This window comes from Nomascus leucogenys, chromosome 5 (genome assembly GCF_006542625.1).
Source record: "Nomascus leucogenys isolate Asia chromosome 5, Asia_NLE_v1, whole genome shotgun sequence".
NCBI lineage: Eukaryota > Metazoa > Chordata > Mammalia > Primates > Hylobatidae > Nomascus > Nomascus leucogenys.
In genome coordinates, this window is record NC_044385.1 from 91,738,914 (window position 1) to 91,753,851 (window position 14,938).

At 35.8% G+C, this 14,938-nt stretch overlaps 1 long non-coding RNA gene across 1 annotated transcript; it reads left to right on the forward strand.

Annotated features, from left to right (window-relative positions):
• The first annotated feature begins 2,487 nt into the window (after positions 1 to 2,487).
• On the forward strand, positions 2,488 to 14,608 carry LOC115835107. The gene is made up of 3 exons (XR_004030027.1): positions 2,488 to 2,685; positions 12,143 to 12,205; positions 14,244 to 14,608. It is a non-coding gene; the product is annotated as an uncharacterized LOC115835107 (long non-coding RNA).
• Positions 14,609 to 14,938: the final 330 nt, after the last annotated feature.

Sequence of the window (14,938 nt, forward strand, 5' to 3'; positions counted from 1 at the left end):
TCAGCTGGCCATAGAAGTAATCCATTATGCAATTAAAATGATACTTTCTGGAACTGGCCAGAGAACATCTAGAGGGCACAAGTAAGTTACATAAGCAGGTAGCCCAGTATTGTTGAACAAAGTCTCTTTCTCAGCTCATATCTCTGACCTTATGGCTGACAGAAGCTTAGTTCACAGATGGGTTGGCCTGATAAATTAATACAAGCTGAAAATGTAAAACCATGTCAAGACAGAACAATGAGGAGTTTATTTGTTTGCTAGGCCTCTTGTAAAAATGTACCATAGTCTGGGTGGTTTGAAACAGCAGAAATTTATTTTCTCACTGTTCTGGAAGCTAGATCTCTAAAATCAAGGCATCAGCAGGGCCATTCTCCCTCTGAAATCTGTAGAAAACAAGTGTTCCTTGCCTCATCCTAGCTTCCGGAGGCTGTCAGAAATCCTTGGCATATCTTGTCTTACAGCTACATTGCTCCAATCTCTGCCTCTGTTGTCACATGGTGTTATACCTGTGTGTGTCTCAATATCCAAACCTTTCTTTCCTTTCTCTTATAACGACAACAGTTACTGGATTAGGGTCACATTCACAGGTCCCAAGAGTTATAACTTCAACCTATGTAGGTTGGTGCAAAAGTAATTGTGTTTTTTGCCATTGAAAGTAATTGAAAAAACTGCAATAACTTTTGCACCAACCGAATAATTTGGGGAGACACAATTCAACACACAACATGAAGTGACACTAAAGGCTGGTGTCAAGGGGAATCCTCATTGTGAGCAGACCTTGGAGGAGTAACTTGGTCACTCAGTTGTCTAGCCAGTTGGTGAGGGCCTTGAGAGGAGTGAGATGAGGAGTTCAGAATCAAAGATGCCTGGAGGAGCGGTACTCAGATTTATGCTGGTTAAGATTTTTGTGCCTCAAGGCTGGAAGCAGTGGCTCATGCCTGTAATCCTAACACTTTGGGAGGCCGAGGGGGGTGCGGATCACCTGAGGTCACAAGTTCAAGACAAGCCTGGCCAACATGGCAAGACCCTGTCCCTACTAAAAACACAAAAATTAGCCAGACGTAGTTGCACATGCCTGTAGTCACAGCTACATGGGAGGCTGAGGCAGGAGAATTGCCCCAACCTAGAAGGCAGAGGTTGCAGTGAGCCGAGATTGTGCCACTGCACATCAGCCTAGGCAGCAGAGCAAAACTCCATCTCAAAAAAGAAAAAAAAAAAAAAGATTTTTGTGCCTCAGGTTAATGACCACTACAGTCTATACATCACATAGGACATGTTCAAAAACCATATAGACTGGCAGGGCATGGTGGCTCACACCTGTAATCACAGCACTTTGGGAGGCTGACGTGGGCGGATCACCTGAGGTCAGGAGTTCGAGACCAGCCTGGCCAACATGGTGAAACCCTGTCTCTACTAAAAATACAAAAATTAGCCAGGTGTGGTGGCAAGCACCTGTAATCCCAGCTACTCAGGAGGCTGAGGCAGGAGAATCACTTAAACTCGGGAGGTGGAGGTTGCAGTGAGCCGAGATCGCACCATTGCACTCCATTCCAGGGAACAAGAGCAAGATTTCATCTAAAAAAAACACATACGCAAAACACCATATAGACAGGATGGCCCATTAAGTGGGCATCAGCCATCTTATGTCCTTCACTACCAGTGTTTGTGGAAGAAGCCATGAATATGATAAGTGTGGTAGTAGAAAGAAAAGCTGTGCATGGGTCCAGTGATTTAAGCTTCTTTTCGAAAAACAAGATCTACCTTCCACTCATGTTTGAAAAGTCTAAAGTTTACAAAACAGATATCAATGCTGAGCCCATGAAATGGTGCTAATGGCTCCAAGGAGACTAATTCAGTTGCTCATGAGAAGGTAATTATTTCCAGTCCTTGTATCCTGGAGGGAAGCATTTCATCCAAAACAGAATTAGCTCTTACTTTATTACTGATTTTCCTTCCTTGCCCGTAGTTTTACTGACAACACCAACATCTAAGATTTATAACATGTGACAACATTTCAGTTTAAAAGATCCATTTTATATAAAAGACAGGGTGACAATGAGAACATGACTATGAGATCCACTGATTCTATCCCATGTCATATTATCCAGAATTATCAGGCTAATGGTATAATGGGACGTCTTATTAAAGACTCAACTATGGTACCGTGTCCAACAAAACAGTCCTCAGGGTTGCGGTGTTGTCTGCAAGAATACAGTGTATGCACTGAAATGATTTCTTGAAATATGAAATTTGAATCGCACGGTAGAACATACAAGTTCATTGATGAAAGAAGACACGTTTCTCACCACCACTGCCAGTCACCTGTGAGGAATTTATGCTTCCTTTCTCTGAAATCTTAGGCTCTGATGGATTAGATGTCTTGGTTTCTGAGGCATGAGAGGTGAGAATATTTGTAGTAGGGAACACAGTGGAACAGGGTTCTCTATTACATAATGGTGGCAGGGAGTATGTGTTGATATCGGAACATCCTCTTGGGCCTCTGGTAGTCTTTCATGCCTAGCATAATGGGGAAAAAACAACTGGAGCAATTGAAGTTAGGGTTAAGGATCTCAAGGGCTTGGACTTCTCAGAGATGAAGGTCTGGGTCACTCCATCAGGCAAGCAATGAAGACCAGATGAAATGCTGCTTGAAGGGCTGGCATATCTAGAATTGGTGGTAGAAATGTGAGATGAAAAATATCACTAACAACCTGGGGGCTAGTTGGAGTAAAGGTGATTGTAGCTTCTGTAGCTTATTTCGCTGACCACTGCATATTATGTCATTTGTAGAGACCATGAAGACTAAGTAACTGAGAAGATTTAATGCAGGGTGCATATGGATTGAGTTCAGGGTGCGCTTTTCGTCCCTTTATTACTAATATCTCAGCTGTCTGTCCATCCTCCATCTCTCCCCCATGATTTCTGCCAAGAACAAAGCAGGAAGGGCCCACAGAAAGTGCAACTCAAAAAGACAGGAATAAATACTCTGAAGAAGCAATTTTTGATCAATTGAAGTGAAAGCTAATGGATAAATTATTGGATTGGACAATCTTGAAAAGCATCCTATTTGCTTCCTAGAAGCATCTGTTGCCCATAACAATAAACTCAAAAATGCACGTTAGTATTGTTGTTTCCTTCCTCCCTGCCTCACTCTCCTTAGTTCTTCCCTCCTGCACCCTGGCATCCCTTCTCAAACTATTTGCACACAATGCCTCATCTCAAGTCTGTGTTTGAGGAAATTCAAGCTAAGACAAGAAACTTTATCGTGCGCCCCCCACCTCATACTTAGTATTGTTTAAATCATTACAGCAGTAATATATTTATTTCTAACACCTGATTTTTAAAAGTAGCAAACAACCAAAGCAGACCGTGTCCCATAGCATAGACTATTACACATAGATTAGCATGCTTTGGTTATTTTCAGCACTTTTTTCCCTTACGGCCTCAATGTCAATTAATAAGACAAAGAGTTGCATATGTTTAATTTTAAAGTCCTTAAGAAGGATAGATAAACTGTCTTTTTTAATACAATGGGGGGGGTCACTTGAAAGATGAATATCTGTTATTGAGGAATACTTTGAAGTCGGTTCTCTGCTCTCTTTCATGAAAAGAGACAACAAGAAAATCTGAGAAAGTAAGTAGGTTATCTAAGGTAACTCCAGAGGATTATGAACAATATCCTGTTTGTTACTCTTCATTCATCCAAATCACTAATATTTTGATCATCTGCTAGGTTCCAGGAAGTTTTCTGGATGTTTAGAGTACAGCAGTGAATAAGATAAAGAGCCTCTGACTTCTTGCAACTTATATTCTGTTTGGTAAATTGAACAAAATAATAAGTGTGTATGTCATGTAATGATGCATGCTAAGAAGAAAATGATTAGAAAGGTAAAGGGAGATAAAAGGGATAAAAAGGGCTGAGGCCTGGCATCTAGACAAGGGAATAAAAAATGGCATTCTTAAGAAGATGACGTTTCAACAGCATCCTGAAGGAACTGAGGAAGTGAACCATCAACTATTTGGGGATGAGTTTTGAAGCCAGAAAGAATAAAAAGGCAAAGGATCTGAGGCAGGAACATGCAGAGCACACAAGGAAAGAGTGCGGAGGCCAGGCAGGGTGCAAAAGGGAGGTGGGAAAGAGAGGCCAGACTGCCGAGGGGCATGTAGGCCACTGTAAGACCTTTGCTTTTTTTTTTTTTAGAAAGATGGAAATGCCCATGAGTGTTTTATGTGCAGGGAAACCTTGACATAAAAAGAAGACGCAAATCAGAAGTTTGATGGGATCCTAAGCAAGTAGTGTGGTAACAATAGGGTCTCAGGATTCCATTAACTTTCAAAGCACACAAAATTAATTGGAAATTTAAACATTAAGTAAAACTATTTAAACTCCACTTCAACTCGATAGTAATGTGAACTCAGTTTTTAGGCCACTCTTTCTCTCTCTTCTACTCTCTCAATATCTGAGATTGTTGACTGCTAAAATATCACTAATTTTACTATAATCTGCTACCATAGAACATTTGCCAGACAAAGTTGTGATTGCCTGTCTCTAAAAGTTTCACAGACAGAATGCAGAAGCCGTGGATAATGCTGAGCCTCAGACCTAAGGGATTTCCCTTGGTTAATTGAAAAGTTTATTTTTTTGTCTCTTTTTATAATGCTGTGTCATCTAGGGGTCCCCAGTCCAACGGCTTGTGTTCTGTTGCTTAGTTCCTCATGTTTACTGAACAGCTGCTAAATGTGGCAGCCTGGTGTCAGAGACCACAAGTCATGTTTCCAGCACACATTCCCACATTACCATCATTATTTCACATTTTAAAGGGATATCAACCAAAAATGAGGTGCCAATCTACAAAAGCCATTATAAAGCCCATTTAATTATATAGATAGAAGGATAAAAACCATATAAAACTTGATGTTTAAGCAACATTTATTTTATATAAAAATAAAAAGTTATTTAACACCAGAATTATTTATTGGCTGAAATATCTCAAAGGGGTACCCTGACATATATTTTATATTTATGAATTATATATTTCGAAGGAAACACATGATTCTTTTTTAGTTGACTAGCCTGAGGTTTATAGTATACCTTATATACCTATGTCCTTGATTTTATTTTCTCAAATGAGCAGAGATTTGAAAATGGCTCTCATGAAATTCAATTACCATTTCTTAATGTGCCAGGGCTTCCAAAGAATATAATTATGGTAAATCCTCAGAGATTATCCCAATGATCAATGGAAAGTGTTTGCAGGGTAGAAAACATGTTGCCTAATCTGCTCTCAAAAACAAATTTATCTACCAAAGGTGGTCTTTATAGTAAACCGATGAGCAATTTTATTTCCTCCACCTAGCGCCAAGAACTGCACTGGTTTCCCAACTTTGCACTTCTGCCATATGAGAGCACAGCCAGGAGAGAGAGAAGAAATGGGTAAAAATGGCAGGGCAAAGCTATGTACACCAGCAGGTGTCTAGTCACAGCCTGTGTGCCATAGTATATCTGAGTTTCCTAAGCAACTATGCTCCCTAGGAAACTGGTTAAACTGCTTCTGTAGAAACTATTTACTGAGCAATTCCTCCTTCAAACCAGCTTTATGTAGAGAGTGCAAGAACGTGATGGGAGAATATTTTCCACTTCCTCAGTTCTATAGATCTTCTTGTGGAGTATTTTACAACTATACTGAATAAATGTGAAACCATATTTGTCATGGTTTTTTATTAATTTTCTGCCTATTTCATTGCATATAATACAGAGAAAGCAATGCTGTAGAATATTGTTCTTCATTTGGTAGTTTTGGAGAGCTAGAGAAATCACCCAATTTGCTTCAATTTGAGTTATTCCTCTCCCAAACAAGGCACATAAATGACATACACTGTAACTTGGGTTCAATAGAACATTGCATTGACCTGTCTTATAATGAGTTACATCTTATCATTACTAAATTGAGCCATATTTATGAACTATCATGAGAAACATGGAGTTACATTTTTAATACAGTGAAAAATGCATATATTAATTAAAATACATACCTTTTTGTGATCTCCATGTTTTATTCACATGTTTAGGAGGGTTAATTTTTATTACTGTTTTCATTTATTAATCCAACCTTTAAATATCCTGTACATTTCCCTGTTTTATTAACTTTAAGACAAGATTTGCAGTTTAGAAATAAAAATTGTCTAGGGCCAAAATATGTGTGAGTTGACAAAAGAAAGAAAAGAGAGTTATAAAAAAATCTTTATCTGTAAAGTTCTTGATTCACATTATGGTGCTTATTTTTTTATTTTTTTTTTATTTTTGAGATGGAGTTTCACTCTGTCACCCAGGCTGGAGTGCAGTGGCATGATCTCGGCTCACTGCAAGCCCCACCTCCTGGGTTCACGCCATTCTCCTGCCTCAGCCTCCCGAGTTGCTGGGACTACAAGCGCCCGCCACCACGCCCGGCTAATTTTCTGTATTTTTAGTAGAGAGGGGGTTTCGCCATGTTAGCCAGGATGGTCTCGATCTCCTGACCTTAGGTGATCCGCCCGCCTCGGCCTCCCAAAGTGCTGAGATTACAGGTGTGAGCCACCGTGCCCGGCCTATGGTGCTTATTGCAGTAGAAAATAATGCATTTGTTTTCAGATCTATTCTATCCATTCGAATACAAGTCCCATAAGAGCAAGTATAGTTTTCATTTTTAAACCCTAGCTCAGACAAGGGTCATGAATGTTTAGCAGATTGAATAAACACTAGTACAAGATAGAGGGAACTGAACACCCTGCAAAATACCTGGAAAAGCTGGATCTGCTCAGTTTTTCACCACAAAACATGTATTGCTTTCCTCTGCTTTATTTTCAAATTGCATATATTGATATGTTAAAGAAAATAAACTTGTTAAGTTCTTATCGCCCTAAATTAAGTACTATTCATAGACTATAATTGTCTGTTTCTCTTTCTATAGATATATATGCATGTGTGCTACACACATGCTTTTACTTGAATAAAATAATGTGATATTATTTTTAAAATATACATATTTGTCTTGTTTTCTCCACCTTATACCACTCCTGCTCTAAGCCTTCATTTTTTATCATTGTAAAATTAGTTTAGTAGAAATTCTTATGTATTGTAAGTTTTAGCATTAGAAATACTAAGGCCAATTTTTTGACTCTTGATGCTGTTTACATCTCTTGCCATATTTTGGATACTTTTTACATATTCAAATGTTTTTATATTTTCTGAAATAATTTTCAACATTTCTGTATTTTTTTAAATCCTCAATCTTTAGATTATAAAGTTAAGCTTCTATATTATATTTTCACATTTTTATTTGCTTTATTTTCTACATTTATGTGACTAGGGATGATAGAATTTATTTTTGTTCGTAACGTAAAATCAAAGTTCAAATTTATTTCCTTCCAGAGTGAGATTGATGGAGGCTTTCCCCATTCTAACATATACATAGAAAACAGACGGCTAATTAGCCAGAGAGGATCCCTTTAATCTTAGAAATTGGCTGTTATTCATTATTGAGTGTCCAGAGCACACCAACACCTAAATTACTTAACAATATTTTTAATAATAGTTTTTTTGTTAATCTTTTTAAAATACTTCACATTTTCTTGCTTTATTGAATAGTGTTGAGTTACATTTCTTGCTAAGGACTATTTCTGCCTTCCTGTTACTCCTTGCAATAGACTTGAAGCTCTTTACCATTCCTACCTTAAATCATTCTCTTATTTTAATGTGGTGGAAATACAGGCTGACTTCCTTCTAGCTAACACTCCACAACCTTTATTGGTGTCTCCACCAAAAGAAATCTACACATTGAAATTCCACAAATGTGCATTTCCAAGCTTTGTTTCTTTTCTCTCTGTGCTCTCTTGATAGGTGGCTCTATTACGAGTTGAATTGTGTCTCACAGAAAAGTATGTTGAAGCCCTGACTCTCAGTATCTCAGAATGTGGCCTTATTTGGAAATAAAATTGTGTACCACATAACAACATTTTGGTCAATGACAGATCTCATATAGAACAGTGGTCCATTAAGATTATAATACCATGCCTTTACTGTATGTTTCCTACATTTAGAGACACAAATACCATTGTGCTACAATTGCTTACAGAATTCAGCACAATAACATGCTGTACAAGTTTGTAGCCTGGGAGCAATAGGCTATACCATACAGCCTAGGTGTGCAGTAGACTATACCATCTATGGAAGTATACTCTACATAGACGTTACAGTATACTACACTGTGGAAGAGCCAATTCACCCTTCTACTTACTACCCTCTATCCACACTGCTCATCTTTCACATATTGGAGTATTTGATTCTGTTTGATTATGCTGTTCTCTTGTGTGAATCATTCTCCCCTATACCCACAATCATTCTTTTTCATGGATGTCTCATCATCATTATTCAAGTATCAATTTAAGTGCTACTTTCTTAGAGAAGCCTTCTTTAACTATCCTATCTAATGCTGTTACTGTATACTGAACTTAACATGTTCACACAATGACAAAAATCACCTAATAATGCATTTCTAAGAATGTATCCCTATCACTAAGTGAAACATCACTGTAGTGTCACTGCCAATGTTAATAGTTAAGATGGGGTCATACTGGAGTAAGGTGGGCTCTTAATCCAATATTAGTGCTGTCTTTACAAGAAAAGGAAAGAGAAACACACACATAGAGCAGAATGTCACATGAAGACACAGAAACACACAGACCATGTAAGAATGTAGGAATAAATTGCAGTTATGCTGCCACAAACCAAGGGACATCTAGTGCTGCCAGAAGCTGGAAGAAACAAGCAAGGATTCTCTACTTGAGGCTTCAGAGGAAGCAAGGCCTTGCCAATTCCTTGAATTTGGACATGTAGCCTCCAAAGATGGGAAGGAATAAATTTCTGTTTCTTTGGAGTCCCCCAGTTTATAGTAATTTATTATGGCAGCCCAAGAAAGCTAACAGAGTAACATTTCCTTCCCAAGACTATATTCCAATTAAATGCATATGATCAATGTAAGTCTCCCTTTTAATGTATAGACAATCCAAGAAACAAAAAAACTAAGTTAAAATTTGACATACTCAACAACAAATTTTTAATTTTCCCTGTTCAACTTGCCTTTCTCCCAACCAGACATCCTCATTTTAGTGAATGGCTTTGCTGAGTTACACAATCTACATACTGAAGAATCTACTCTTTCTTCTTAAAAAAACACCCATATCATTTATCACTAATCCTGCCAAAGTGCCTCTAAGATGGATCTTGCATTCTTCACAATTTCCTACCTCTCTGCTTTACTAGTCCTGGCCACCGATACCGACCTGGATGAGTTGAATAGGCCACTAATTAGTCTCTCCCTTTCATTCTTGCTCACTTTCCATACAAAACTTATTGATATTTAAAATGAATATAAAATAGATCTTATAACTCCTTTTCCTAGCATTTCAGTTGTTCTCCATTGCACTTAGACAAGAATTCAAATGCTTTAATTTAGATTGCAAGACTTGCCTGATATGGCCTATGCCTATTTCTGCAACTTCAAGCCAATTCACTCTTCTACTTACAACCATTTATCCACACTGCTCATCTTTCACATACTGGAGTGTTTGATTCTGTTTGTTTATGCTGTTCTCTTGCATGAATCATTCTCCCGCATACCCCCATTCTTTTTTATGGATGTCTATTCATCATTATTCAAGTATCAATTTAAGTGCTACTTTCTTAGAGAAGCCTTCTTAACCCTGTCTAATGCTGTTACTGTATTTGCTATTACTATTAATCTATTTCAAAATATTTGGCCATTGGCTCCATCGTACTTACCATAATATTATATAATTTACAATGTACAAAATTGTAGAGTTTTTTGTATGCAAATTTGATAGCTGTCTGACTCCCACTTTAGACTCTAAATTCTATGAAGAACAGAGTTACAACTATTGCATTTGCCACTGTATCTTGCTTCTTAGTATAAGGCCTAGTAATAAAATAGCTATCATCAATGAAGAAGAAAAGGAAGGAAGGAAAGAAGGAAGGGAGAAAGGTACTGAGGGAGAAAGGAAGGAAGGAATGACATAAACAAGAGATGTTATCCTACAATGAAGTGGCTCTCATTTAACATGCTAAACGACTAGATAGAGAGACTCATCTATTATCAACTGTTCCTTGTCTCTGTTGACATGTGTCCAGCTATTGGAATCTATGGCATTGTTTTAAGTAGCCAAAGAGCGACTGTAGCTTCTAATGGTATACATTTAGCTAGTGTTTCTATTTTCTCTAAATTTTAGGTGGACAATTGTGTTTTTTAAATGTTAAGCTTAAAGAAAATCTGATTTCTTCTCCATCAAGATATTACTATCATTATCTGCCATCATTGTCATGTATTTGTAGACCATGCATTATCTTTTGATATTTATTCTAAGAAAAACACTAAGGTACATTCAAACGTGTATTATATATTAAAACGTTGTTTATATTTATTTATTTATTTTTATATTTTATTCATTTTTTGAGACAAGGTCTTGCTCTGTTGACCAGGTTGGAGTGCAGTGGCATGATCATGGCTCACTGCAGCCTTGACCCCTAAATGAATTAATATCTCAGCTCAAATTGCAGATTTTGAAAAAGAAGGTATTCAGTTTTTATTGAATGTGACTAAAGCAGGATGGAAGAAGTTATCTGATTTTTCAATAATATGATTGTCCAGTTATTTTTTTTCTAACTTTAAGGAATTCTGGAAATATTAAATATTCACATTACGTAGTTTGAAGAGGAGTGATATAAATCGTTATCTCCAATTTTTTTCTCCTGCTTCAACTTACTGGTTCTATTTCTAAGATGCAAAACAAAGTAATGGAGGAAAGAAGAGCATACAAAAATAATATTTTGGAAGTATTTCTTCAGGGTGCTTAGGCAGCTTTCACTTAGGAATGTTCAGAAAGTATATGCCATGCTCTCAGAACATCTCCATGAACTCAGGTAGCAAAAAGAAGCAACATGACGGGTTTCCAGTGTCAGTCATGAGCCTTTTACCAGAAAACCTTAATAAACTGAAGAGCTTTGCAGTGTCTGCAAATCATATTTATAAGCCAATATAAACTTTCTCCAATAATATAAAGGAAAACCAAAGAAAATTGAAAGAGAAATTCAGTGGCCTCACTTGTGGAATCTGATCACATAATTATTAAAGATCATGGACACTGCATTTTTATGTTTTACTTTTTGGAAAAGACAGCTTGAGTTAATCCAATAGTCCCCCAAACTCTACTGAATGTGATTACAGCATAAGGTTTATATGAAATAGCTACTAGTAAAAGAATAAAAAAATTTGAAAAGTGGGTAAGACTAGGCCTACACTGTTACTCTATGATTTATTAGTGCTTCAATCCATTGAGGGTATAATTTTTCTGTCTATATTTAATAGTTTCTACTATTTTTCTATAACCAGAAAAAAAACAACTAAAACGGCATATCTCACTGGTCCATAATGAATGCAGATTTAATGTTAGACAATGTCAATAAGTGGGAAAATGCAATTATTCTCATGGCAGCAACTCTTAATTTAGGTTATCTCCCAACAAGCTGTTGGCTATTTCAAAAAATTAAAATACTCAATCCAAAACCATCTTGAGATATGTATGGTAATGCTAGACTTTTTCTCATAGCCTTGTATTTAGAACTTAACATTTCTTAAAATTCTTGTTTCTTAGCAAATTGGCAGAGTTGCTGGCTTGAAGAAAATTGTTAAATTTCTGAAAAGACCATGTGTATTTTATTTTAATGTTCATCATATGTATCTTTTCCAGGAAAAGTAGTTAAAATTTGGCTTCTATATTCATATAGATGAAGGCAGCTTAGAGGCAATTTAGCTCATTCTTCTCTGTTAAGCAGTGACTATTTCCTCTGAGCAATATCAGACTGATAAAAATCAATTCTGCTTTTCACAGGCTTCTATAACAAGTTACTGCAAGAATCTTTTCATCTAATAACAGTGTGCAAATTTCTTCATTGTATTTAATTTTTTTTCAGTTTATCTCACCATCATAAAGGCAGAAAGAAATTTCAGGGATAATTTATCCACCCCAGTGTTTTTATATAAAAAAGTAACTGAATCATTTAGATAGCTTGTTGTCTCTTCTATTTTTAAAGATCTTTGCTTGAAAGTTTGCTCAAGAAACACCATGCATATTTGACATCATAAGGAAAGAAATGGTAAGAATTTTCAGACAAAGATTCTAAAGTTATAAAAGACTGGGCCACAACTGTTTTCTAAATTTGTAGTCTTGGATAAGTTATTTCAATTTTGATGCTATATTTTCTCACCTGTAAAATAACAATGATAGTACACCCTCATGTTTGTTAAAATAATTAATTGCTATAATTCAAGTGAAGTTCATATGTATTTATAATAGGAACATTGCTTTCCTGACAAAGGTTGTACTAAATTTAACTTTCTATAAAGGTAAAGTCAATATTTCATATAGGTAAGCTGGGAATTCATTTATGAGATATGGTTTAGCAAAAAATACTATAAATTAAAGGTAAAAGTATGTTAAATTATAATTACCACATCATATTCCAATAAGGGTTATGATTAGTTTGATCCAGGTTAAAAACTATTTTTATGGAATATTAATCTAAATGCTCATTTCAGGCAAGCATCTTGTCTACAAAAAATTCTGACAATGACTTTTCAAACTTTATATAAAATTTCTAAGAATGAAGACACTGCTATCTTTATAAACACGATTCTGTCTTCAAATAACTATAAAGAAGTTTATGTCAACATTTCATTGTAATTCCCTCCTGTAATTTCTACCCATTTGTATTGATTATAATCCTTAGATATTAATCCCTCAGTCTCATGATAGTTATTCTAATATTTAATGATATCAAGCTCCATTCTCTACTATTTTTTTCCCTTCAAATTAAATCTCCCTTCAGTCATTGTTTACCTCACATAATTAAAATTCCAGTTATCTCATAACCACATTAATCCTTGATAAATGTAATCTATTTAGTCCACCAAACACTTGAGTTAGCAGCTAGGCATTGTTCTTTCCTTCTTTGATCCCCTTCCGTTCCTTAAAGGCAAGGCTCTAGCTCTATGTATATATTATGTTCTATCTTGTAAGTTTTGATTAAAAACCAATCTGCATTTCTATATTCGCTAATGGCAGACATAAAGTATGATGTGTCCTAAGGTAATTTACTTTCTAAGGAGAATCTTGATATGCAAAACACATTAAAGTACAAAGTAAACTCTAATGGTGGGGTGAAGTTTTATGATGTGATCATAATTTAGAAAGAGACTCAGTTCAGGGCTATATCAAATGACAACATAGAGAAAGTTCCTCATTCTAACTACTCACAAAGGGTCATATTCTTTTAAAGATATATTGTGACAGACTATCAAGATTTCTCTAATTATCCATGGGGATTTTGCTACAGATACAAAAGCCCATGGCCATTTTAGTCAGAGAATATTAGGAGAGCATGGCATCTTTGTGATTATTTACCACTGTTTTACAGTTGGCTGAAGTAATGCCCAGAAAACTTTAGAAATGTGTACAAGTTCATACATTTAGTTCACTTAGAAGATGTGCCTTACTTAAATCCAGGCGTCCTGAGACTTCGGCCCGTTTTTGTTCTATTAACTTCATGAAACCACCATCAGTTGATGTTTGTGGGGATGAGGTGATATTTTAGACAGTAGTAAAACTATCCTGGAGTTGGCAAATTGTCAATACAAATAATCACTTATGGATGAGAAAGGATAATTTTATTTCCATTTATATTTAAAGAGATACATTGCTAGAGCTTTATGTTTGCTATAGAGTATATAATTTGCTAATGATGATATTAGAATCATCTAAGTTGTCTTTGAAATGTGTTTGCGCTCTTTTTGAGAGTTAATTTCTGTGCAATCACAAATTTTATTGGAATTTACAATTAATAGGTAGATTTCTGACTTTGTGAGCCATTCAAATTCAATAGTGTCTATTGACTATTTGATTGTCATCATCAATACAATATGTATTGTCAAGCATATACCTATATCATGCAGTCATTTTAAAAATTAACACTATGTTTTATGCCAAAGGGTTAATCATTGAGAATTGAGAATAGTTGTTCAGGCAACTGTGATATGTGTTGTTTGATGTGTGAGTTGCTGTGATTAAAACAATGGCCTTCGGTTTGCAGTGCCATCAGCCTGGTACATGTCATTAATATTGAATTCATTTTTTAGAGCAGAACCATATACCCAACTTACATTGCAATTACTGCAGAGGAAGAGAGATGGAGAAGTTAAAATGAAACATTTCAAGGATGAATGGGCACTGAAAATTGGTAAAGTGGCAGAAAAGTCCAAGCTTGAAGAATGAAAAAGTAAATGTATGGAGAAAAAGGAGTTTGGAAAACAGGAAAAAAAAAAAGATATTTTGAAGAAACATCTGTTTGCTGTTGCTAAAAATTTTAGCATTTAAATGTTCTCATTTGGGCTCTGAAGTTAGCCATTCCTTGAAGTAGTTCACACCTTTGCTATTGCTCCTGTTCAGCTACAGATCATTTTATGCAAGGCTGATTTTAACAAGAAAATGGTGCATTAATTTACAATGTGTTGAGTGTTTGAAAAGTGGCAAAATCTAGGCTTTTGTAAAATTTTAGAATCTGGAAAAAATAGAAATACTTATATAAAGCTCTTTAAAATACCAGAATGGCTTTATGCACAAAAAATTACATGCTGATTAAGAAAATTAGAAAATTCAGTAATAAAGAAAGAAGTACATCTACCTCTAAGCCAGTGGGTTTCCTATGACTCTCTAAAGTTTCTATTTAGTAGTGAGGCACATATAAACTTAGACACTATTTAAATAAAATTTTCGTTATAAGCCCTCATAATTTTCTTCCTTCCCTACCTCTTCTCCCTCTTCTTCTTCCACT